Consider the following 20382-nt stretch of genomic DNA (forward strand, 5'->3'; position numbering starts at 1 on the left):
CCTCCCCCTCCCCCTCCTCCTCCCCCTCCCCCTCCCCCCCGCTGCTGGGTGATGTTGTACAGAATGCAGCAACAATTATAATGCGTGGGACGGGCAGAGGATGATACTGGAGGCTCCCCCCAGAGCGCTCCAAGCAGCGGAACCACATTCCCAGCAGGCCGATGCCCCGCTCTCCGATGGACCGGGAGGCTGCACGGGCCTCGTTGTAGCGGCTCTCTGCCTCGGTCTGGGGCCTCCGCACAGGCCTCATCAGCCATGACCTTAGCGGGTAACCTTTGTCACCCAGGAGCCATCCCGGGAGCCTGGGCTGCTCTTCAAAGAGGCCAGGGATGTGCGACTGCCTGAGGACAAAGCTGTCATGGCCACTCCCTGGATGGGGAGCATCGAGCTGCCTGATCCTCATTAGATGGTCACATACGATCTGCACATTGAGGGAGTGGAACCCTTTCCTGTTGACAAATTGCTGTGGTTCTGTATGTGGGGCCCGCGAGGCGATGTGTGTCCCGTCCACTGCTCCCTGGACATTGGCAATTCCAGCAATGGCAGCGAAGCCTCGAGCCCGGGCCTCCTGCTGGGCACGGCCCACATCAAAGTTTATGTCCTGCCCGGCCCGGGCACACAGGGCACCTGTGACCTGCCGCTCACATCTGTGCACGGAGGCCTGGGAGATCCCAACGAGGTGGCCACTGGGTGCCTGAAATGACCCAGATGGGAAAACATTCCGGGCAGCCGTCACCTTCCCGCCCACAGGGAACGGGTGGCCGCTTCTCCCCTGAGGTGCCAGGTGTGCCAGCACCTCACAAAGGTGCCACACTGAGCTCTGGCAGAGCCGCAGCCGGCGACGGCACATCTCCTCCGAGAGGGCCTGTAATGAATCCCGGAGCCTGGACCTACTTGCCCTCGGCACCCTCCTCCTTCTGTGCATCCTTTCGGGAGCTGCTCACCCACCTCCTGGCCCTCAGTGGCAGCCCCCTGCCCTCCTTCCTGCGGCCATCTTTTCCACCTCCACCTTCCCAAGACCGTTCAGCATCTTAGAAACTTTAATCCAGTCACCCCTTCACTTTCCTAAACTCCAGCTGAAAGAAGCCCAGTCTGTCCAATCCAACCTCATGAGAAAACCCGCTCATTCCAGGGAGCAATCCAGTAACCACCCACCGCCCCCTGACCCTGAACTGCCTCCAGCTCAGTTACATTCACAGTCATGTGGTTCCATAGTGTAGTGGTTATCACGTCTGCCTCACACGCAGAAGGTCCTGGGTTCGAAGCCCAGTGGAGCCAGTGGTATTTTGTTCCTATTCCCAGAGAGCAGTGGAACTGCCTTGAACACCCCGCTCTTTCACACTGACTTGTCCTTTGAATGGTCGGATGCCAACAAGTGCAGAGGAGCCGAGAGACTTGGGGTTCATGTCCACAGATCCCTGAAGGCAGCAGGACAGGTAGATAAGTTGGTTGACAGGGCAAATGTGTTAATTGTCTTTATAGCCGAGGCACAGAATATCAGAGCAGAGAGGCTGTGATGGAGCTGTACGAAACGTCTGAAGGCCAAAGAATTGAACACTGACCCTTCAAATCTGGGGAACAGCTGCTCCTTATCCACTCTGTCCGTGCCCCTCATAATCTTGCACACCTCAATCAGGTCGCCCCTCAGTCTTCTCTGCTCCACCGAAAATAATCCAAGCTTCCACAACCTCTCTTCATAACTTAAATGCTCCGTCCCAGGCAGCATCCTGGGGAATCTCCTCTGCACCCTCTCCAGTGCAATCACATCCTTCCTAAAATGTGGTGACCAGAACTGCACACAGTGCTCCAGCTGTGGCCTCACCACAGTTCGATACAACTCCAACATGACTTCAACACAAACAGAAAATGCTGGAAAATCTCAGCAGGTCTGACAGCATCTCTGGGGAGAGAATCGAGCCAACGTTTGGAGTCTGGATGACCCTTGGTCAGAGCTGAGAGCACAGAGAATCAGCGGAGATTTATACTGTGAGGGTCGGGGGGATGGAATGGGACAACGGGAATTGAAATGAGGAGACAGAAGGCTGAGAAGGTGCTAGAAAGTGTCCATTAATGATCAGAATGTGTGAATGGCAGAACAGAGATGCAGATTGTTAAAGGACTGCCCGAGGAATGTGGCAGTTGCCCTGAAAGGGGGAGGGGGAGGGGGCAAGAAGGCGAGCTGGAATGGAAAGTGGGAAAATGGAGGTGAGAAAGAAGGATGATAAAATGGATGAATCGGATGAAATAAAATAAATGGAAATGGGGTGAAGGTTTTGATTTGATTTGATTTATTGTCACATGTACAGTGAAAAGTATTGTTTCTTGCTTTACAGACAAAATATACTGTTCATAGAGAAGGAAACGAGAGAGTGCAGAATGTAGTGTTTCAGTTATAGCTAGGGTGTAGAGAAAGATCAACTTAATGTGAGGTAGGTCCATTCAAAGGTCTGACAGCAGCAGGGAAGAAGCTGTTCTTGGGTCGGACTCAGACTTTTGTATCTTTTTTCCCGAACGAAGAACGTGGAAGAGGGAATGTCTGGGGTGCGTGGGGTCCTTAATTATGCTGGCTGCTTTGCCGAGGCAATGGGAAGTGTAGACAGAGTCAATGGATGGGAGGCTGGTTTGCGTGATGGATTGGGCTACAATCACAACCTTTTGTAGTTCCTTGCGGTCTTGGGCAGAACAGGAGCCATACCAAGCTGTGATACAACCAGAAAGAATGCTTTCTATGGTGCATCTATAAAAGTTATTGAGATTTGTAGCTGACATGTCAAATTTCCTTAGTCTTCTGAGAAAGTAGAGGCGTTGGTGGGCTTTCTTAACTATAGTGTCGGCATGGGGGGATCAGGACAGGTTGTTGGTGATCTGGACACCTAAAAACTTGAAGCTCTCGACCCTTTCTGCTTCATCCCCATTGATCTAGACAGCAGCATGTTCTCCTTTACGCTTCCTGAAGTCGATGACAATCTCCTTCATTTTGTTGACATTGAGGAACAATACTTTTCACTGTATGTTAATATGTGTGACAATAATAAATTAAATCAAATAAAATAAAATGGATGAATCGGATGAAACAAAATGAAATAAAATCAATGGAAATGGGGTGAAGGTGGAGGAGAGAGTTCATGCTCTGAAGTTGTTGAACTCAATGTTGAGTCCAGAAGGCTGTAAAGTGTCCAATCGGAAGATGAGGGGCTGTTTCTCCAGTTTGCGTTCACTGGAACATTGCAAAAGGCCAAGGACGGACATGTGGACAGGAGAGCAGGGTGGTGTGTTGAAGCAGCAAGCGACAGGAAGGTTAGGGTCCTGTGTGCGGACGGAGCGAAGGTGCTCAGCAAAGCGATCACCCAGTCTCCGTTTGGTCTCTCCGATGTAGAGTCGAGCGCATTGGGAGCAGCGAATGCAACAGAGCAGATTGAAGGAGGAGCTCTTGCTGAATCTCAAAGTGGATAATATCACACTTCCCCTCCCCCAGTAAAAAATCAACTCCCCTTCAATCCCATCTGCTCCCAGTCACAGTGAGAGAGCGGCGAGTTCAACGGAGGGAAAAGAGAAGCTGTTGGAATCTTGGAAATCTCAGTCGGTAAAGCATCAGAGTTTTAATCTGAGGGTCGAGGGTTCAAGTCCCTGTTTGGGTGTTGCTTTTCTTCCACCCTGAACACAATTGTTTGAGATGTGCTTCAAAATAGGTGAACAGATGTCCTTTAACAAATTCCTCACACGCGATTGACAATTCCAAGAGTTGCCGGCAGCAACGTTCGTCCATTTTAATAGGTGCTCGATGGCCGGCGCAGACAAAATGGGCCTCTGGGCTTCTTTTCCTGCTGTCGAACTGTGTGACGGGAAAGTTGCAGCTTCTCAGAGCAAGAGTGATTTTGATTCAGAATTGAACAGGATGGCATCGCTGAGATTCAAACTCAGGATCTCCTGTTTATGAAGCAGGCACTTTAACCAACTGAGCCACTGCACCAACTCAACAATGAAAACAGGATTATAATTTGTACATAAAGATAAATGCAAAATACCATGGATGCTGCAACCTGAAACAAAAGCAAAAATGTGGAAAATCACAGCAGGTCTGACAGCCTCTGTGGAGAGAGAACAGAGATAACGTTTGGAGGCTGGATTCTAGTTTCTTACCAAGGGTCATCCTGACTCGAAACGTTGACTCCATTCTCTCGACACAGATGCTGTCAGACCTGCTGAGATTTTGCAGCATTTTCTATTCTAGTTCTATGTATTTACTAATAGCTCAGTAGATGCTGCTCATGCTCCTGTTTCTGATGCACTGACAGACACTCAGCACAGCAACAAACACCATTATATTGACCTGGGAGCACAAGGAGGGCAGATTCACCAGCAACTTTCTGCTTTTAATTGGTTAATTAGGAGAGGGATTGCTTCTATTGTCTTCAGTGTGTTGAAGTGAAGAGTGGACTGATGGAGATATCGACAGTGTTAAAACTGTTCAACTTGGGAAACTATTTCAGCCGATCTTGAGCAATGGGAACATATCGCCCAATGAAGAGCAAAGTGAGGATTAATTTATTTTCCACAGATGGCTGTCTGGAAATGGAGAATATAATGTTTGGAAATATAGATTATTGAAGCTATGAAGTGGAGATGCTGGAGGTTGGACTAAGGTGGGCACAGTAAGAAGTCCAAAGATGTGCGGGTTAGGTTGATTGGCCAGGTTAAAAATTGCCCCTTAGAGTCCTGGGATGCGTAGGTTAGAGGGATTAGCGGGTAAATATGTGGGGGTAGGGCCTGGGTGGGATTGTGGCCGGTGCAGACTCGATGGGCCGAATGGCCTCCTTCTGCACTGTAGGGTTTCTATGAATTCTATGAATTCTCACAACACCAGGTTAAAGTCCAACAGGTTTATTTTGTATCACGAGCTTTCGGAGCGCTGCTCCTTCATCAGGTGATCATCCCCACTCACCTGCTGAATGAGCAATGCTCCAAAAGCTCATGATACCAAATAAACCTGTTGGACTTTAACCTGGTGTTGTCAGACTTCTTACGAAAGCTACAAAGTCATGGCAAAGATGTCCATCTGTTGATCTGTCATGAAGAGCATCTCAAGCAATTGCGTTCAGGGTGGGAGAAAAGTCAACATTAACAGTTTGAACAGTGGGTGAAGATATTGACTGCACCTTGTCCCAAAGAGGGACTTGAACCCACAACCCTCAGATTAAAAGCCAGTTATTCTCTTGACTGAACTATCCGAGCCCCGGTGAGTGAGCTTTATTCCTGCCTTGAACAAGCCGCTGTTTCACAGCGACTTGTCATTTGAATAGTCAAATGTAAAGAAGAGCAGAGGAGCCGAGAGACTTGGGATTCATGTCCACAGATCCCTGAAAGCAGCAGGACAGGTAGATCAGGTGGTTCAGAAGGTATATGGGATACTGATCCTTATTACCCTAGGTGTGGGATATAGGAGCAGAGAGGTTATGTTGGAGCTGCATAAAACGCTGCTTCACCCACAGCTAGAGGAGAATCAAAACATTGTAAAATCATAGAGAGCAGGAGAGGCCCTTCAGCCCATCGAGTCTGCACCGACAGATGGGAAACACCTGACCTCCCACCTAATCCCATTTACCAGCACTTGGCCCACAGCCTTGAATATTGTGACGAGCCAAGTTCTCATCCAGGGATGTTTTAAAGCATGTGAGGCAACCCACCTCCAGCACCCTCCCAGGCAGCGCATTCCAGGCTGGCCCCACACTCTGGGTAGAAATGTTTTTCCTCACATCCCCTAATCCTCCTGTCCCTCACCTTGAGTGTGCAAAATCAGGGGGAAATGGCCGGGGAACGGCACTAACTCTTGGTCACATTCTATATCAATGATCTGCAAGCAGGGACAGAGTGGAACACAACAACATTTGTGGATGATGCTAAAATAGGTGGGAAAGCAGGCAGAGAAGAGGATACAAGGATTCCACAGATGGATATCGATAGGCTGAGAGAATGGGTCACAATCTGGCAGATGGAGTTTAATGTGGATAAGTGTGAAGTTATCCATTTTGGCAGAAAAATTAGAAAGGCAAATTATTCCATGAATAAAAAGCAGATTGAAAATGTGTCTGGGCAGAGGGATCTGGGTGTCACTGTTCATGAACCACAGAAAGTCGGCATGCAGGGGCAGCACCTAATAAAAAAAAGCAAATGGCATGTTGGCATTTATTGCAGAAGGGCTGGAGTATAAAAGTAGATGCGTGTTGTTGCAATTACACAGGGTGTTGGTGAGACCACATCTGGAGTATTGTGTCCAGTTTGGGTCTCCTTATTTGAGGAAGGATGTGGGGCATTGGAGGCAGTTCAGAGGAGGGTCACCAGGTTGATTCCGGGGATGAAAGGGTTGACGTATGAGGAGAGATTGAACAGTTTGGGGCTTGTACTCGCTGGAGTTTAGAAGGGCGAGGGGGGATGTGATCGAGGGATATAAAATTTTAAAAGGGATTGATAGAGTAAATGTGGGACAAATGTTTCCTCTTATGGGGCAATCTGGAACAAGAAGCCGCAGGTATAGGTTGTGAGGGGGTAGATTAGAAACTGAGAAGGGGAAGAATGACTTCTCACAGAGGGTGGTGAATCGCTGCCCCAGAGCGCAGTGGAGTCTGAAACATTGAATGGTTTCCAGAGGGAGATCGGCTGTTTCTAACAAAAGAAAGGGAAAGAGGGATATGGGGGAGATATTTTATCGAGTTATCGAGTCACAGAGTTTTGCAGCACAGAATGAGACCCTTCCCCCATCGCTCCTACATGAGGAACTCCGGCTCAGAGTGGATGAGCTGGATTCTGAGCTCCGGACGCTGTGACACATCAGGGAGGGGGGGAGATACCTGGACACTGTGTTCCAGGAGGCAGTCACGCCCCTTCGATTAAATACCTTGAATTCGGCCAGTGGACAGGGACAGGAGGGTGTGGCTGCGAGTGGGGCAGGGAGAGGGTTCCAGGGGGTCGGGTTGCAGGAGCCTCAGTCCCTGAACTTGTCCAACAGGTTCAGATTCTAGCTCGCTGTGTGGAGGGGAACGGGTGCTGCAGGGAGGATGAGCAAACTGACCACAGTACCGTGATACAGGGAGCTGATCAAGTGGGGGCAGAGAAAATAAATGTAGTCGTAATTGGGGAAAGTATAGTTCGGGGCATTGACACTGTTCTCTGTGACCAGGATCGAGAATCCCAAAGGTTGTGTTGTCTTCCTGGTGCTCGGGTTCAGGATCTCTCATCTGGGCTGCAGAGGAACTTGGAGTGGGAGGGTAAAGACCCAGTTGTCGTGGTCCACGTAGGTACCAATGACATCGGTAGAACAGGAAGAAAGGTTCTGCTAAGGGAGTATGAACAGCTAGGAGCGAAATTAAAAAGCAGAACCAAAAAGGTAATAATCTCTGGATTACCACCTGAGCCACGAGCGAATTGGCGCAGGGTCAATAAGATTAAGGAGGTAAATGCGTGGCTCAAAGATTGGTGTGGGAGGAATGGGTTTGACTTCATGGGACATTGACACCAGTATTGGGGAAGAGGGGACCTGTTCCGATGGGATGGTGTTCATCTGAATCGTGCTGGGACCAGAGTCCTGGTGAATCGTATAACTCGGGCTGTAGATCGGGCTTTAAACTAAATAGTGGGGGGAGGGTTCAGTTTTATGGAGAATCAGAAAATCAAAGTTAAAGGAGAGGGTGGAAGTGCAAGTTCTAATGGAGCTGGGGGCTCAGGAGAGGTTCGTAAAGTTTCCAGACCACGTAATAGAACTGAGAGTATAGAAGGTGGCAGGAATCTAACCTCAGGCAGAGCAGAAAAGGTGACCAGTCTGAGAAGGGAGGTGGTCAGTGTGGGACTGAGGGTGTTGGACCTAAATGTGCGCAGTTTACCGAACAAGGTCAATGAGCTTGTTGCGCACATTGAAATTGGCCGGTACGATGTTGTGGGCGTCACAGAGACGTGGCTGCAAGGGGATCAGGGCTGGGATCGAAATATCCAAGGATATGTGTCCTATGGAAAGGACCGGCAGATGGGCAAAGGGGGCGGGGTTGCATTGTTAGTCAGGAATGAAGTTAAATCGATAGCAGGAAGTGATATAGGATCAGAAGGTACAGCATCTCTGTGGGTCGAGTGGGGGAATCACAAAGGTAAAAAGACCCTGATGGGAGTTATGTACAGGCCCCCTCGCAGTCGTCAGGATGTGGGACAGAAAATAAGTCAGGAGATAGAAAAGGCAATGTTACAATAATCATGGGGAATTTCAATATGCAGGTGGAGTGGGAAAATCAGGTAGGTCGTGGATCCCAAGAACAGGAATTTGTGCAATGTCTAAGCGATGGTTTTTTGGAGCAGCTTGTGACAGAGTCTCCTCAGGAACCGGCAATTCTGGATTTGGTGATGTGTAATGAGGCAGACTTGATCAGGGAACTGAAGGTGAAGGAACCCTGAGGGAGCAGTGACCACAATATGATAGAATTTACCCTGCAGTTTGAGAGGGAGAAGCTGGAATCAGATGTAACGGTGTTACAATTAAATAAAGGTAACTACAAAGACATGAGGGAGGAGCTGGCCAGAGTTGATTGGAAAGGGAGCCTCGGGGGGAAGACAGTGGAACAGCAATGGCAGGAGTTTTTGGGGGTTATTCGGGAGGCAGAACAGAAATTCATCCCAAGGAGGAGGAAACATGCTGAGGGGAGGACGAGACATCCATGGCTGACGAGGGAAGTTGAGGACAGCATAAAAGCAAAAGAAAAAGCAGACAGAATTGCGAGGATTAGTGGGAAGCCGGAGGATTGGGAAGCCTTTAAAAGCGAGCAGAGGACTACTAAAAAAGAAATAAGGGGGGAGAAGATGAAATATGAGTGTAAGTGAGCTAGTAATCTAAAAGAAGATAGGAAGAGTTTTTTTCAATATATAAAAGGTAAGAGAGAGGCAAAAATAGCCATTGGGCCACTGGAACATGAGGCTGGAGAAGTAATAATAGGAAACAAAGCAATGGCAGAGGAACTGAATAGTTACTTTGCATCAGTCTTCACGGTGGAAGACACCAGTGGGATGTCAGAGCTCCAGGAGAGTCAGGGGGCACAGGTGAGTGTAGTGGCCATCACTAAGGAGAAGGTTCTGGGGAAACTGAAAGGTCTGAAGGTGGATAAATCACCTGGACCAGATGGACTACACCCCAGGGGTCTAAGAGAGATCGCTGAGGAAATTGTGGAGGCGTTGGTGGTGATCTTTCAGGAATCACTGGAGGCAGGGAATGTCCCAGAGGACTGGAAAGTAGCTGATGTAACACCGCTGTTTAAGAAGGGAGGGAGGCAGCAGACGGGAAATTATAGGCCGGTTAGCCTGACTTCAGTCATTGGCAAGATTTTCGAGTCCATTATTAAAGATGAGATTGCGGAGTACTTGGAAGTGCATGATAAAATAGGACTGAGTCAGCACGGCTTCGTCAAGGGGAGGTCATGTCTGACAAATCGGTTAGAGTTCTTTGAGGAGGTAACAAGGAAGTTAGATAAAGGAGAACCAGTGGATGTGATTTATTTAGATTTCCAGAAGGCCTTTGACAAGGTGCCGCATAGGAGACTGTTGAATAAGTTAAGAGCCCATGGTGTTAAGGGTAAGATCCTGGCATGGATAGAGGATTGGCTGACTGGCAGAAGGCAGAGAGTGGGGATAAAGGGGTCTCTCTCAGGATGGCAGCCGGTGACTAGTGGTGTGCCTCAGGGGTCAGTGCTGGGACCACAACTTTTCACAATATACATTAACGATTTGGAGGAAGGAACTGAAGGCACTGTTGCTAAGTTTGCAGATGATACAAAGATATGTAGAGGGACAGGTAGTATTGAGGAAGCAGGGGGGCTGCAGAAGGACTTGGACAGGTTAGCAGAGTGGGCAAAGAAGTGGCAGATGGAATACAATGTGGAAAAGTGTGAGGTTCTGCACTTTGGAACGAGGAATGGAGGCAGAGACTATTTTCGAAATTGGGAAATGCTTCGGAAATCAGAAACACAAAGGGACTTGGGAGTCATTGTTCAAGATTCTCTTAAGGTTAACGTGCAGGTTCAGTCGGCAGTTAGGAAGGCAAATACAATGTTAGCATTCATGTCGAGAGGGCTAGAATACAAGAGCAGGGATGTACTTCTGAGGGAGTAGAAGGCTCTGGTCAGACTCCATTTGGAGTATTGTGAGCAGTTTTGGGCCCTGTATCGAAGGAAGGATGTGCTGGTCTTGGAAAGGGTCCAGAGGAGGTTCACAAGAATGATCCCTGGAATGAAGAGTTTGTCGTATGAGGAACGGTTGAGGACTCTGGGTCTGTACCCGTTGGAGTTTAGAAGGATGAGGGGGGATCTCATTGAAACTTACAGGATACTGTGAGGCCTGGATAGAGTGGATGTGGAGAGGATGTTTCCACGAGTAAGAAAAACTAGAACCAGAGGGCACAACCTCAGGTTAAAGGGATGATCCTTTAAAACAGAGACGAGGAGGAATTTCTTCAGCCAGAGAGTGGTGAATCTGTGGAACTCTTTGCTGCAGAAGGCTGTGGAGGCCGAGTCATTGAGTGTCTTTAACCAGAGTTAGGTAGGTTCTTGATTAATAAGGGGATCGGGGGTTATGGGGAAAAGGCAGGAGAATGGGGATGAGAAAAATATCAGCCATGATTGAATGGCGGAGCAGGCCCGATGGGCCGAGTGGCCTAATTCTGTTACTGTGTCTTATGGTCATTTAAAATGGGCCTCTGGGCTTCTTTGCCTGCGATCGAACTGTGTGACGGGAAAGTTATGGCTTCTCAGAGTTGCAAAATGCACCATATACAAAGGCACCGCTGAGATTTGAACTCAGGATCTTCTGTTTACTAGACAGGTGCATTAACCAACTAAGCCACGGCACCAATTGAAAAGTTGAACCAATGTTCTAATTTATGATAAAGTTAAAAGCAAAATCCTGTGGATGCTGCAACCTGAAACCGTCTGGTCCTTCGAGCTGCTTCACTATTTACTAAGGCCATGGCTGATCCCTTTCTGTTGGCTTCCACATTCTCCATATTCCCCTCCCCCTCCCCGATAATCTTTAATTCTCTCACTCAACAAATATCGAACTCCCTCCGCCAGGAAAATATTCAGTGACCCCGTCCTCCAGCACCTTCTGAGGCAGAGTTTAAAAGTGGCACAAGCCTCTGAGAGAAAACAAATCTAATCATCTCTTGACCTAAATGGGCGACCTCCTAATAAAGAACAAAGAACAAAGAAAATTACAGCACAGGAACAGGCCCTTCGGCCCTCCAAGCCTGCACCGACCATGCTTATCGACTTAACGAAAACCCCCTATCCTTCCGGGGCCCATATCCCTCTATTCCCATCCTATTCATGTACTTGTCAAGACACCTCTTAAAAGTCACTCCCGTATCCACTTCCACTACCTCCCCCGGCAACGCGTTCCGAGCACCCACCACCCTTTGTGTAAAAAATCTGCCTCATACATCTCCTTTAAACCTGGCCCCTCGCAACTCAAACCTGTGCCCATCAGTAATTGACCCATCCACCCTGGGAAAAAGCTTCTGACTATCCAACCTGTCCATGCCTCTCATAATCTTGTCGATTTCTATCAGGTCTCCCCTCAACCTCTGTCGTTCCAGAGAGAACAAACCAAGTTTCTCCAGCCTCTCCTCATAGTTAATGCCCTGTATACCAGGCAACATCCTGGTATGGAGGGCATTACCCCATCAAATGAGGGCAAATGAATGAATGTTGCTGCCGGCGACTCTTGGAATTGTTAATCGCGTGTGAGGAATTTGTTAAAGGACACCTGTTCATCTATTGTGAATGTTCAAACAGCACCCCCTTGTTTTGGCCTCACCCACAAGAGGAAACATCTTTTCCACCTCCACCTTCCCAAGACCGTTCAGCATCTTAGAAACTTTAATCCAGTCACCCCTTCACTTTCCTAAACTCCAGCTGAAAGAAGCCCAGTCTGTCCAATCCAACCTCATGAGAAAACCCGCTCATTCCAGGGAGCAATCCAGTAACCACCCACCGCCCCCCACCCTGAACTGCCTCCAGCTCAGTTACATTCACAGTCCTGTGGTTCCATAGTGTAGTGGTTATCACGTCTGCCTTACACGCAGAAGGTCCTGGGTTCGAAGCCCAGTGGAGCCAGTGGTATTTTGTTCCTATTCCCAGAGAGCAGTGGAACTGCCTTGAACTCGCCGCTCTTTCACAGTGACTTGTCCTTTGAATGGTCGGATGCCAACAAGTGCAGAGGACCCGAGAGACTTGGGGTTCATGTTCACAGATCTCGGAAGGCAGCAGGACAGGTCGATAAGGTGGTTAACTTGGCGAATGGGTTACTTGTCTATCGCTGAGGCACAGAATATCAGAGCAGAGAGGCTGTGATGTGGAGAAAGATAGAAAAGAAAAGGGTTTCTATCAGATTGGCAGATTCTGCTCGGGTTTTTGTTTCATCAACTTCGATGTAGAATTCACTTTCTCAATGTGGAGTAAGTTTGTTAGTAATTGTAATGAGGTGTTTTAAATACTTTGTAGTTTTAAAGGTACATATAATACCTTTAATTAGTGCATATATAAATATATCTTCTGTACATTTTTAGAAATTAAACAAAGAAACTTTGATGCACAGTTACAGAGAGCCCTTTGATACTAAACACACGTTCGATACAGTCCTTTAAAGCACCCAACTGTTGGAATCACAGGGCCATAAAGGAGGCTTCAATGCCTCACCCGACACCTTATCAGAAACAACTGATACAGGAGTGAGTTTTAATGAAGCTGCTTCACAGTTTCCAATCAAAACAGAGTCAGAAAGATATTAATGTCTCAGCGAACGGAAGAGTTATGGTCGGGGACTTGGGAACTGACAAGAATTAATGGTGACAATGATGATCCCCCTTGAAACTGTCGGTAATGATAAAAAGCTCAGTTATTGGATTGATAAACCAAATACACCTGTGTTTCATTATGTCGGCAATAAACAAACTTATCAGGGCTATAATCGGGGAATATCCTGAAGGCAAGCTGGGTTGACCACATCCCTTCGAGATTCAGTCACTTCACTGACAAGCCCATAAAATGTTAATGGCTTTTGTACGCCCCCTTTATCAGTTAAAGGATGCCCATGTGAGACTGTTTCAGTGAAGATGCTTTGTGAGGCTGCGATCAAAATACAGACATGATGTCTGACTAAGGCACTAGAGGACAGGCTTGGGGATGATATATTGGGGTATCGCACCAGGTATCGTGATCTCATCGATCAGGGTGGATCAGTATTGTTTCTATTGGATCAATACGTAAAGGATGTCATTTGTAACACTTTTGATTGGATTGTGTCCAACTGACTGTGAGCTGCAGAGTTGTATAAACCAGGATGATTTTCTTTGTCTGGTGGAATGGTGTCTCTGGCCCATTGTGTCGGGGACTGATTCCCCTTGCTGGCAAGTAAAATAAAGACAATCTGTTGGTTAAGTATCTTGTGTCAATGTGTGTTTGTGTTAGAGTCAAACTCGGAAGTCGAGATTTCGACACAGCCAAGAGATCTCAGACGGACCAAAACCTTCCGATTCCCCCCTTCCTCACACCGGGACCTCTCAGGGCCAACGAGATGAACAGAGTGGCACCGAAACAGTGCCATCCGCAAGTCAGCCACGTCCTGGCCACCCAGGGGACGTCCGCCAAGGGCATCACAGGCAACGGGGCGTGCATCACAGCTGGACACCTCCACCTCCGATGTGCCTCCTGGGGTAACGCCGAGGAGAAGCAGGAGGCCGCACAAAGTGAGAAGGTTGTAGTTCACTAAGAGTTCACCAGTCGTCAGGGTTTATTCGTCACTAATGTTAACAGCACAATAAACTTTTATTCACACCTCACAGCTGTGACTAATGTGTCTCTGATCCACCCCCCTCCCCCCGCACAGAGCCGAGTGCCCCCCTCCCCCCGCACAGAGCCGAGTGCCCCCCCTCCCCCCGCACAGAGCCGAGTGCCCCCCCTCCCCCCGCACAGAGCCGAGTGCCCCCCCTCCCCCCGCACAGAGTCGAGTGCCCCCCCTCCCCCCGCACAGAGCCGAGTGCCCCCCTCCCCCCGCACAGAGCCGAGTGCCCCCCCTCCCCCCGCACAGAGCCGAGTGCCCCCCATTCCCATGCACAGAGGTGCTGTCTGTTGTACCTTGCGAGACTCAGCCACATGTTACAGAGAGCCTGCCCGACCCTCCCCAACGCCCACCAGAACCCCCCACCCCCCCGCCTGCCCAACCCTCCCCAACACCCACCAGAACCCCCCACCCCCCCGCCTGCCCGACCCTCCCCAACGCCCACCAGAACCCCCCACCCCCCCGCCTGCCCGACCCTCCCCAACGCCCACCAGACCCCCCCACCCTCCCGCCTGATTCCCAACAAACAGGTGTCCCCAACCCTTCCAGCCCCGTGGGCCAGGGTGGCAGCGTGCATTGGGAGAACAGGGAGGAGTCAGACTTGAGTGGCACCAGGGGCAGGATCCCAGTGAGCACAACAGCCAGTCCTCATCATCCTCCAGCCTCCAACCAAGACTGGCAGCCATTGCACTGCACCGCAAGCCCACGGATAACCTCACGATGCTCCACTTCTCCAGCTTCCACCCTGAACACGTTAAAGAAGCCATCCCCTACGGACAAGCCCTCCGAATACACAGGATCTGCTCCGATGAGGAGGATCGCAACAGACACCTCCAGACGCTGAAAGATGCCCTCATAATCATAGAAATCATAGAAACCCTACAGTACAGAACGAGGCCATTCAGCCCATCGAGTCTGCACCGACAACAATCCCACCCAGGCCCCACTCCCATATCTGAACAGGATATAGCGCTCGACTCATCGATCGACAGTTCCAACGCGCCACAGCGAAAAACCGCACCGACCTCCTCAGAAGACAAACACGGGACACGACGGACAGATTACCCTTCGTCGTCCAGTACTTCCCCGGAGCGGAGAAGCTACGACATCTTCTCCGGAGCCTTCAACATGTCATTGATGAAGACAAACATCTCGCCAAGGCCATCCCCACACCCCCACTTCTTGCCTTCAAACAAGCGCACAACCTCAAACAGACCATTGTCCGCAGCAAACTACCCAGCCTTCAGGAGAACAGTGACCATGACACCACACAACCCTGCCACAGCAACCTCTGCAAGACGTGCCGGATCATCAACACGGATGTCATCATCTCACATGAGAACACCATTCACCAGGTACACGGTACCTACTGTTCCAACTCGGCCAACGTTGTCGACCTGATACGCTGCAGGAAAGGATGTCCCGAGGCATGGTACATTGGGGAAACCATGCAGACACTACGACAACGGATGAATGAACACCGCTCGACAATCACCAGGCAAGACTGTTCTCTTCCTGTTGGGGAGCACTTCAGCAGTCACGGGCATTCGGCCTCTGATCTCCGGGTAAGCGTTCTCCAAGGCGGCCTTCACGACACACGACGGCGCAGAGTCGCTGACAGAAACTGATAGCCAAGTTCCGCACACACGCGGACGGCCTCAACCGGGATATTGGGTTCATGTGACACTATTTGTAACCCCCACAGTTGCCTGGACCTGCAGAGTTTCACTAACTGTCCTGTCTGGAGACAATACACATCTCTTTATCCTGTGCTTAACCCTCTCTCCATTCACATTGTCTGTACCTTTAAGACTTGATTAGCTGTAAGTATTCGCATTCCAACCATTATTTTGTAAATTGAGCTTGTGTCTTTATATGCCCTGTTTGTGAACAGAATTCCCACTCACCTGACAAAGGAGCAGCGCTCTGAAAGCTAGTGGCTTTTGCTACTAAATAAACCTGTCGGCCCATCGAGTCTGCACCGACCACAATCCCACCCAGGCCCTACCCCCATATCCCGACATATTTACCCACTAATCCCTCTAACCTACGCATCTCAGGACGCTCAGGGGCAATTTTTAGCATGGCCAATCAACCTAACCCGCACATCTTTGGACTGTGGGAGGAAACCGGAGCACCCGGAGGAAACCCACGCAGACACGAGGAGAATGTGCAAACTCCACACAGACAGTGACCCAAGCTGGGAATCGAACCCAGGTCCCTGGAGCTGTGAAGCAGCAGTGTTAACCACTGTGCCACCGTGCCAACCACTGTGCCACCGTGGCGCCCACCTGGTGTTATGAGACTTCTTACTGTGTTTACCCCAGTCCAACGCCGGTATCTCCACATCATAACCATTGGCAGCCCAGGCCCATGAACAGGTTTGGGTGTTTCTGGGGGATCGGGTGGTGGGATGAGAGAGGCTGGGGAAGGGTGATGTAGTTTGAGGGCCCAGTTGGGTTTGGAGGGGGAATGGGGGCTGCACTTGCCCCTGGGGTGTGGTGGGTGTGTGGGGGTTGCAGCCCCCTCACTGCACAGCACCAGCTCGGTGAAGCGGCTGCCATTAAGGCGTCCCTCGCTGCCCTTCCCTGCCGGACACCTGCCATCGCCGCCCACCCTCTTTCCTCCGGCTCCTCATATGGCTGGAGTTCCACCTCCCCCCTCGCCGCCCCCCATCCCCCTCCCTCTCCCACGCCCCCTCCTCCCCTCCCTCCTCCTCTCCCTCCACCTCCTCCCCCTCCCCCTCCCCCTCCACATCCCCCTCCCCCCTCCCCCTCCCCCTCGCCCCTCCCCCTCCCCTCCCCCACCCCCTCCCCTCCCCCTCCCCTCCCCCCCCACCCCTTCCCCTCCCCCTCCCCCCTCCTCCCCCTCCCCTCCTCCCCCTCCCCCTCCTCCCCCTCCCCCTCCTCCTCCCCCTCCCCCTCCCCCCTCCTCCCCCTCCCCCTCCTCCCCCTCCCCCTCCTCCCCCTCCCCCTCCCCCTCCTCCTCCCCCTCCCCCTCCCCCCCTCCTCCCCCTCCCCCTCCTCCCCCTCCCCCTCCTCCCCCTCCCCCTCCCCCTCCTCCTCCCCCTCCCCCTCCCCCTCCTCCTCCCCCTCCCCCTCCCCCTCCTCCTCCCCCTCCCCCTCCCCCCCGCTGCTGGGTGATGTTGTACAGAATGCAGCAACAATTATAATGCGTGGGACGGGCAGAGGATGATACAGGAGGCTCCCCCCAGAGCGCTCCAAGCAGCGGAACCACATTCCCAGCAGGCCGATGCCCCGCTCTCCGATGGACCGGGAGGCTGCACGGGCCTCGTTGTAGCGGCTCTCTGCCTCGGTCTGGGGCCTCCGCACAGGCCTCATCAGCCATGACCTTAGCGGGTAACCTTTGTCACCCAGGAGCCATCCCGGGAGCCTGGGCTGCTCTTCAAAGAGGCCAGGGATGTGCGACTGCCTGAGGACAAAGCTGTCATGGCCACTCCCTGGATGGGGAGCATCGAGCTGCCTGATCCTCATTAGATGGTCACATACGATCTGCACATTGAGGGAGTGGAACCCTTTCCTGTTGACAAATTGCTGTGGTTCTGTATGTGGGGCCCGCGAGGCGATGTGTGTCCCGTCCACTGCTCCCTGGACATTGGCAATTCCAGCAATGGCAGCGAAGCCTCGAGCCCGGGCCTCCTGCTGGGCACGGCCCACATCAAAGTTTATGTCCTGCCCGGCCCGGGCACACAGGGCACCTGTGACCTGCCGCTCACATCTGTGCACGGAGGCCTGGGAGATCCCAACGAGGTGGCCACTGGGTGCCTGAAATGACCCAGATGGGAAAACATTCCGGGCAGCCGTCACCTTCCCGCCCACAGGGAACGGGTGGCCGCTTCTCCCCTGAGGTGCCAGGTGTGCCAGCACCTCACAAAGGTGCCACACTGAGCTCTGGCAGAGCCGCAGCCGGCGACGGCACATCTCCTCCGAGAGGGCCTGTAATGAATCCCGGAGCCTGGACCTACTTGCCCTCGGCACCCTCCGCCTTCTGTGCATCCTTTCGGGAGCTGCTCACCCACCTCCTGGCCCTCAGCGGCAGCCCCCTGCCCTCCTTCGTGCGGCCATCTTTTCCACCTCCACCTTCCCAAGACCGTTCAGCATCTTAGAAACTTAATTCCAGTCACCCCTTCACTTTCCTAAACTCCAGCTGAAAGAAGCCCAGTCTGTCCAATCCAACCTCATGAGAAAACCCGCTCATTCCAGGGAGCAATCCAGTAACCACCCACCGCCCCCCCCCCCCCACCCTGAACTGCCTCCAGCTCATTTACATTCACAGTCATGTGGTTCCATAGTGTAGTGGTTATCACATCTGCCTCACACGCAGAAGGTCCTGGGTTCGAAGCCCAGTGGAGCCAGTGGTATTTTGTTCCTATTCCCAGAGAGCAGTGGAACTGCCTTGAACTCCCCGCTCTTTCACACTGACTTGTCCTTTGAATGGTCGGATGCCAACAAGTGCAGAGGAGCCGAGAGACTTGGGGTTCATGTCCACAGATCCCTGAAGGCAGCAGGACAGGTAGATAAGTTGGTTGACAGGGCAAATGTGTTAATTGTCTTTATAGCCGAGGCACAGAATATCAGAGCAGAGAGGCTGTGATGGAGCTGTATGAAACGTCTGAAGGCCAAAGAATTGAACACTGACCCTTCAAATCTGGGGAACAGCTGCTCCTTATCCACTCTGTCCGTGCCCCTCATAATCTTGTCCACCTCAATCAGGTCGCCCCTCAGTCTTCTCTGCTCCACCGAAAATAATCCAAGCTTCCACAACCTCTCTTCATAACTTAAATGCTCCGTCCCAGGCAGCATCCTGGGGAATCTCCTCTGCACCCTCTCCAGCGCAATCACATCCTTCCTAAAATGTGGTGACCAGAACTGCACACAGTGCTCCAGCTGTGGCCTCACCACAGTTCGATACAACTCCAACATGACTTCAACACAAACAGAAAATGCTGGAAAATCTCAGCAGGTCTGACAGCATCTCTGGGGAGAGAATCGAGCCAACGTTTGGAGTCTGGATGACCCTTGGTCAGAGCTGAGAGCACAGAGAATCAGCGGAGATTTATACTGTGAGGGTCGGGGGGATGGAATGGGACAACGGGAATTGAAATGAGGAGACAGAAGGCTGAGAAGGTGCTAGAAAGTGTCCATTAATGATCAGAATGTGTGAATGGCAGAACAGAGATGCAGATTGTTAAAGGACTGCCCGAGGAATGTGGCAGTTGCCCTGAAAGGGGGAGGGGGGGGGGGGCAAGAAGGAGAGCTGGAATGGAAAGTGGGAAAATGGAGGTGAGAAAGAAGGATGATAAAATGGATGAATCGGATGAAATAAAATAAATGGAAATGGGGTGAAGGTTTTGATTTGATTTGATTTATTGTCACATGTACAGTGAAAAGTATTGTTTCTTGCTTTACAGACAAAATATACTGTTCATAGAGAAGGAAACGAGAGAGTGCAGAATGTAGTGTTTCAGTTATAGCTAGGGTGTAGAGAAAGATCAACTTAATGTGAGGTAGGTCCATTCAAAGGTCTGACAGCAGCAGGGAAGAAGCTGTTCTTGGGTCGGACTCAGACTTTTGTATCTTTTTTCCCGAACGAAGAACGTGGAAGAGGGAATGTCTGGGGTGCGTGGGGTCCTTAATTATGCTGGCTGCTTTGCCGAGGCAATGGGAAGTGTAGACAGAGTCAATGGATGGGAGGCTGGTTTGCGTGATGGATTGGGCTACAATCACAACCTTTTGTAGTTCCTTGCGGTCTTGGGCAGAACAGGAGCCATACCAAGCTGTGATACAACCAGAAAGAATGCTTTCTATGGTGCATCTATAAAAGTTATTGAGATTTGTAGCTGACATGTCAAATTTCCTTAGTCTTCTGAGAAAGTAGAGGCGTTGGTGGGCTTTCTTAACTATAGTGTCGGCATGGGGGGATCAGGACAGGTTGTTGGTGATCTGGACACCTAAAAACTTGAAGCTCTCGACCCTTTCTGCTTCATCCCCATTGATCTAGACAGCAGCATGTTCTCCTTTACGCTTCCTGAAGTCGATGACAATCTCCTTCATTTTGTTGACATTGAGGAACAATACTTTTCACTGTATGTTAATATGTGTGACAATAATAAATTAAATCAAATAAAATAAAATGGATGAATCGGATGAAACAAAATGAAATAAAATCAATGGAAATGGGGTGAAGGTGGAGGAGAGAGTTCATGCTCTGAAGTTGTTGAACTCAATGTTGAGTCCAGAAGGCTGTAAAGTGTCCAATCGGAAGATGAGGGGCTGTTTCTCCAGTTTGCGTTCACTGGAACATTGCAAAAGGCCAAGGACGGACATGTGGACAGGAGAGCAGGGTGGTGTGTTGAAGCAGCAAGCGACAGGAAGGTTAGGGTCCTGTGTGCGGACGGAGCGAAGGTGCTCAGCAAAGCGATCACCCAGTCTCCGTTTGGTCTCTCCGATGTAGAGTCGAGCGCATTGGGAGCAGCGAATGCAACAGAGCAGATTGAAGGAG

The 20382-nt window shown here is 50.8% G+C and overlaps 4 non-coding genes across 4 annotated transcripts; 3 read left to right on the forward strand and 1 right to left on the reverse strand.

The window, feature by feature from the left end:
- The first annotated feature begins 1205 nt into the window (after positions 1-1205).
- On the forward strand, positions 1206-1278 carry trnav-cac (transfer RNA valine (anticodon CAC)). Its single transcript has one exon. It is a non-coding gene; the product is annotated as a tRNA-Val (tRNA).
- Positions 1279-10799: 9521 nt separating this feature from the next.
- Positions 10800-10873, reverse strand: trnat-agu (transfer RNA threonine (anticodon AGU)). The gene has a single exon. It is a non-coding gene; the product is annotated as a tRNA-Thr (tRNA).
- A 1191-nt stretch (positions 10874-12064) lies between these two features.
- On the forward strand, positions 12065-12137 carry trnav-uac (transfer RNA valine (anticodon UAC)). Its single transcript has one exon. It is a non-coding gene; the product is annotated as a tRNA-Val (tRNA).
- A 6025-nt stretch (positions 12138-18162) lies between these two features.
- On the forward strand, positions 18163-18235 carry trnav-cac (transfer RNA valine (anticodon CAC)). Its single transcript has one exon. It is a non-coding gene; the product is annotated as a tRNA-Val (tRNA).
- Positions 18236-20382: the final 2147 nt, after the last annotated feature.

This window comes from Mustelus asterias, chromosome 16 (genome assembly GCF_964213995.1).
Source record: "Mustelus asterias chromosome 16, sMusAst1.hap1.1, whole genome shotgun sequence".
NCBI classification, from domain to species: domain Eukaryota; kingdom Metazoa; phylum Chordata; class Chondrichthyes; order Carcharhiniformes; family Triakidae; genus Mustelus; species Mustelus asterias.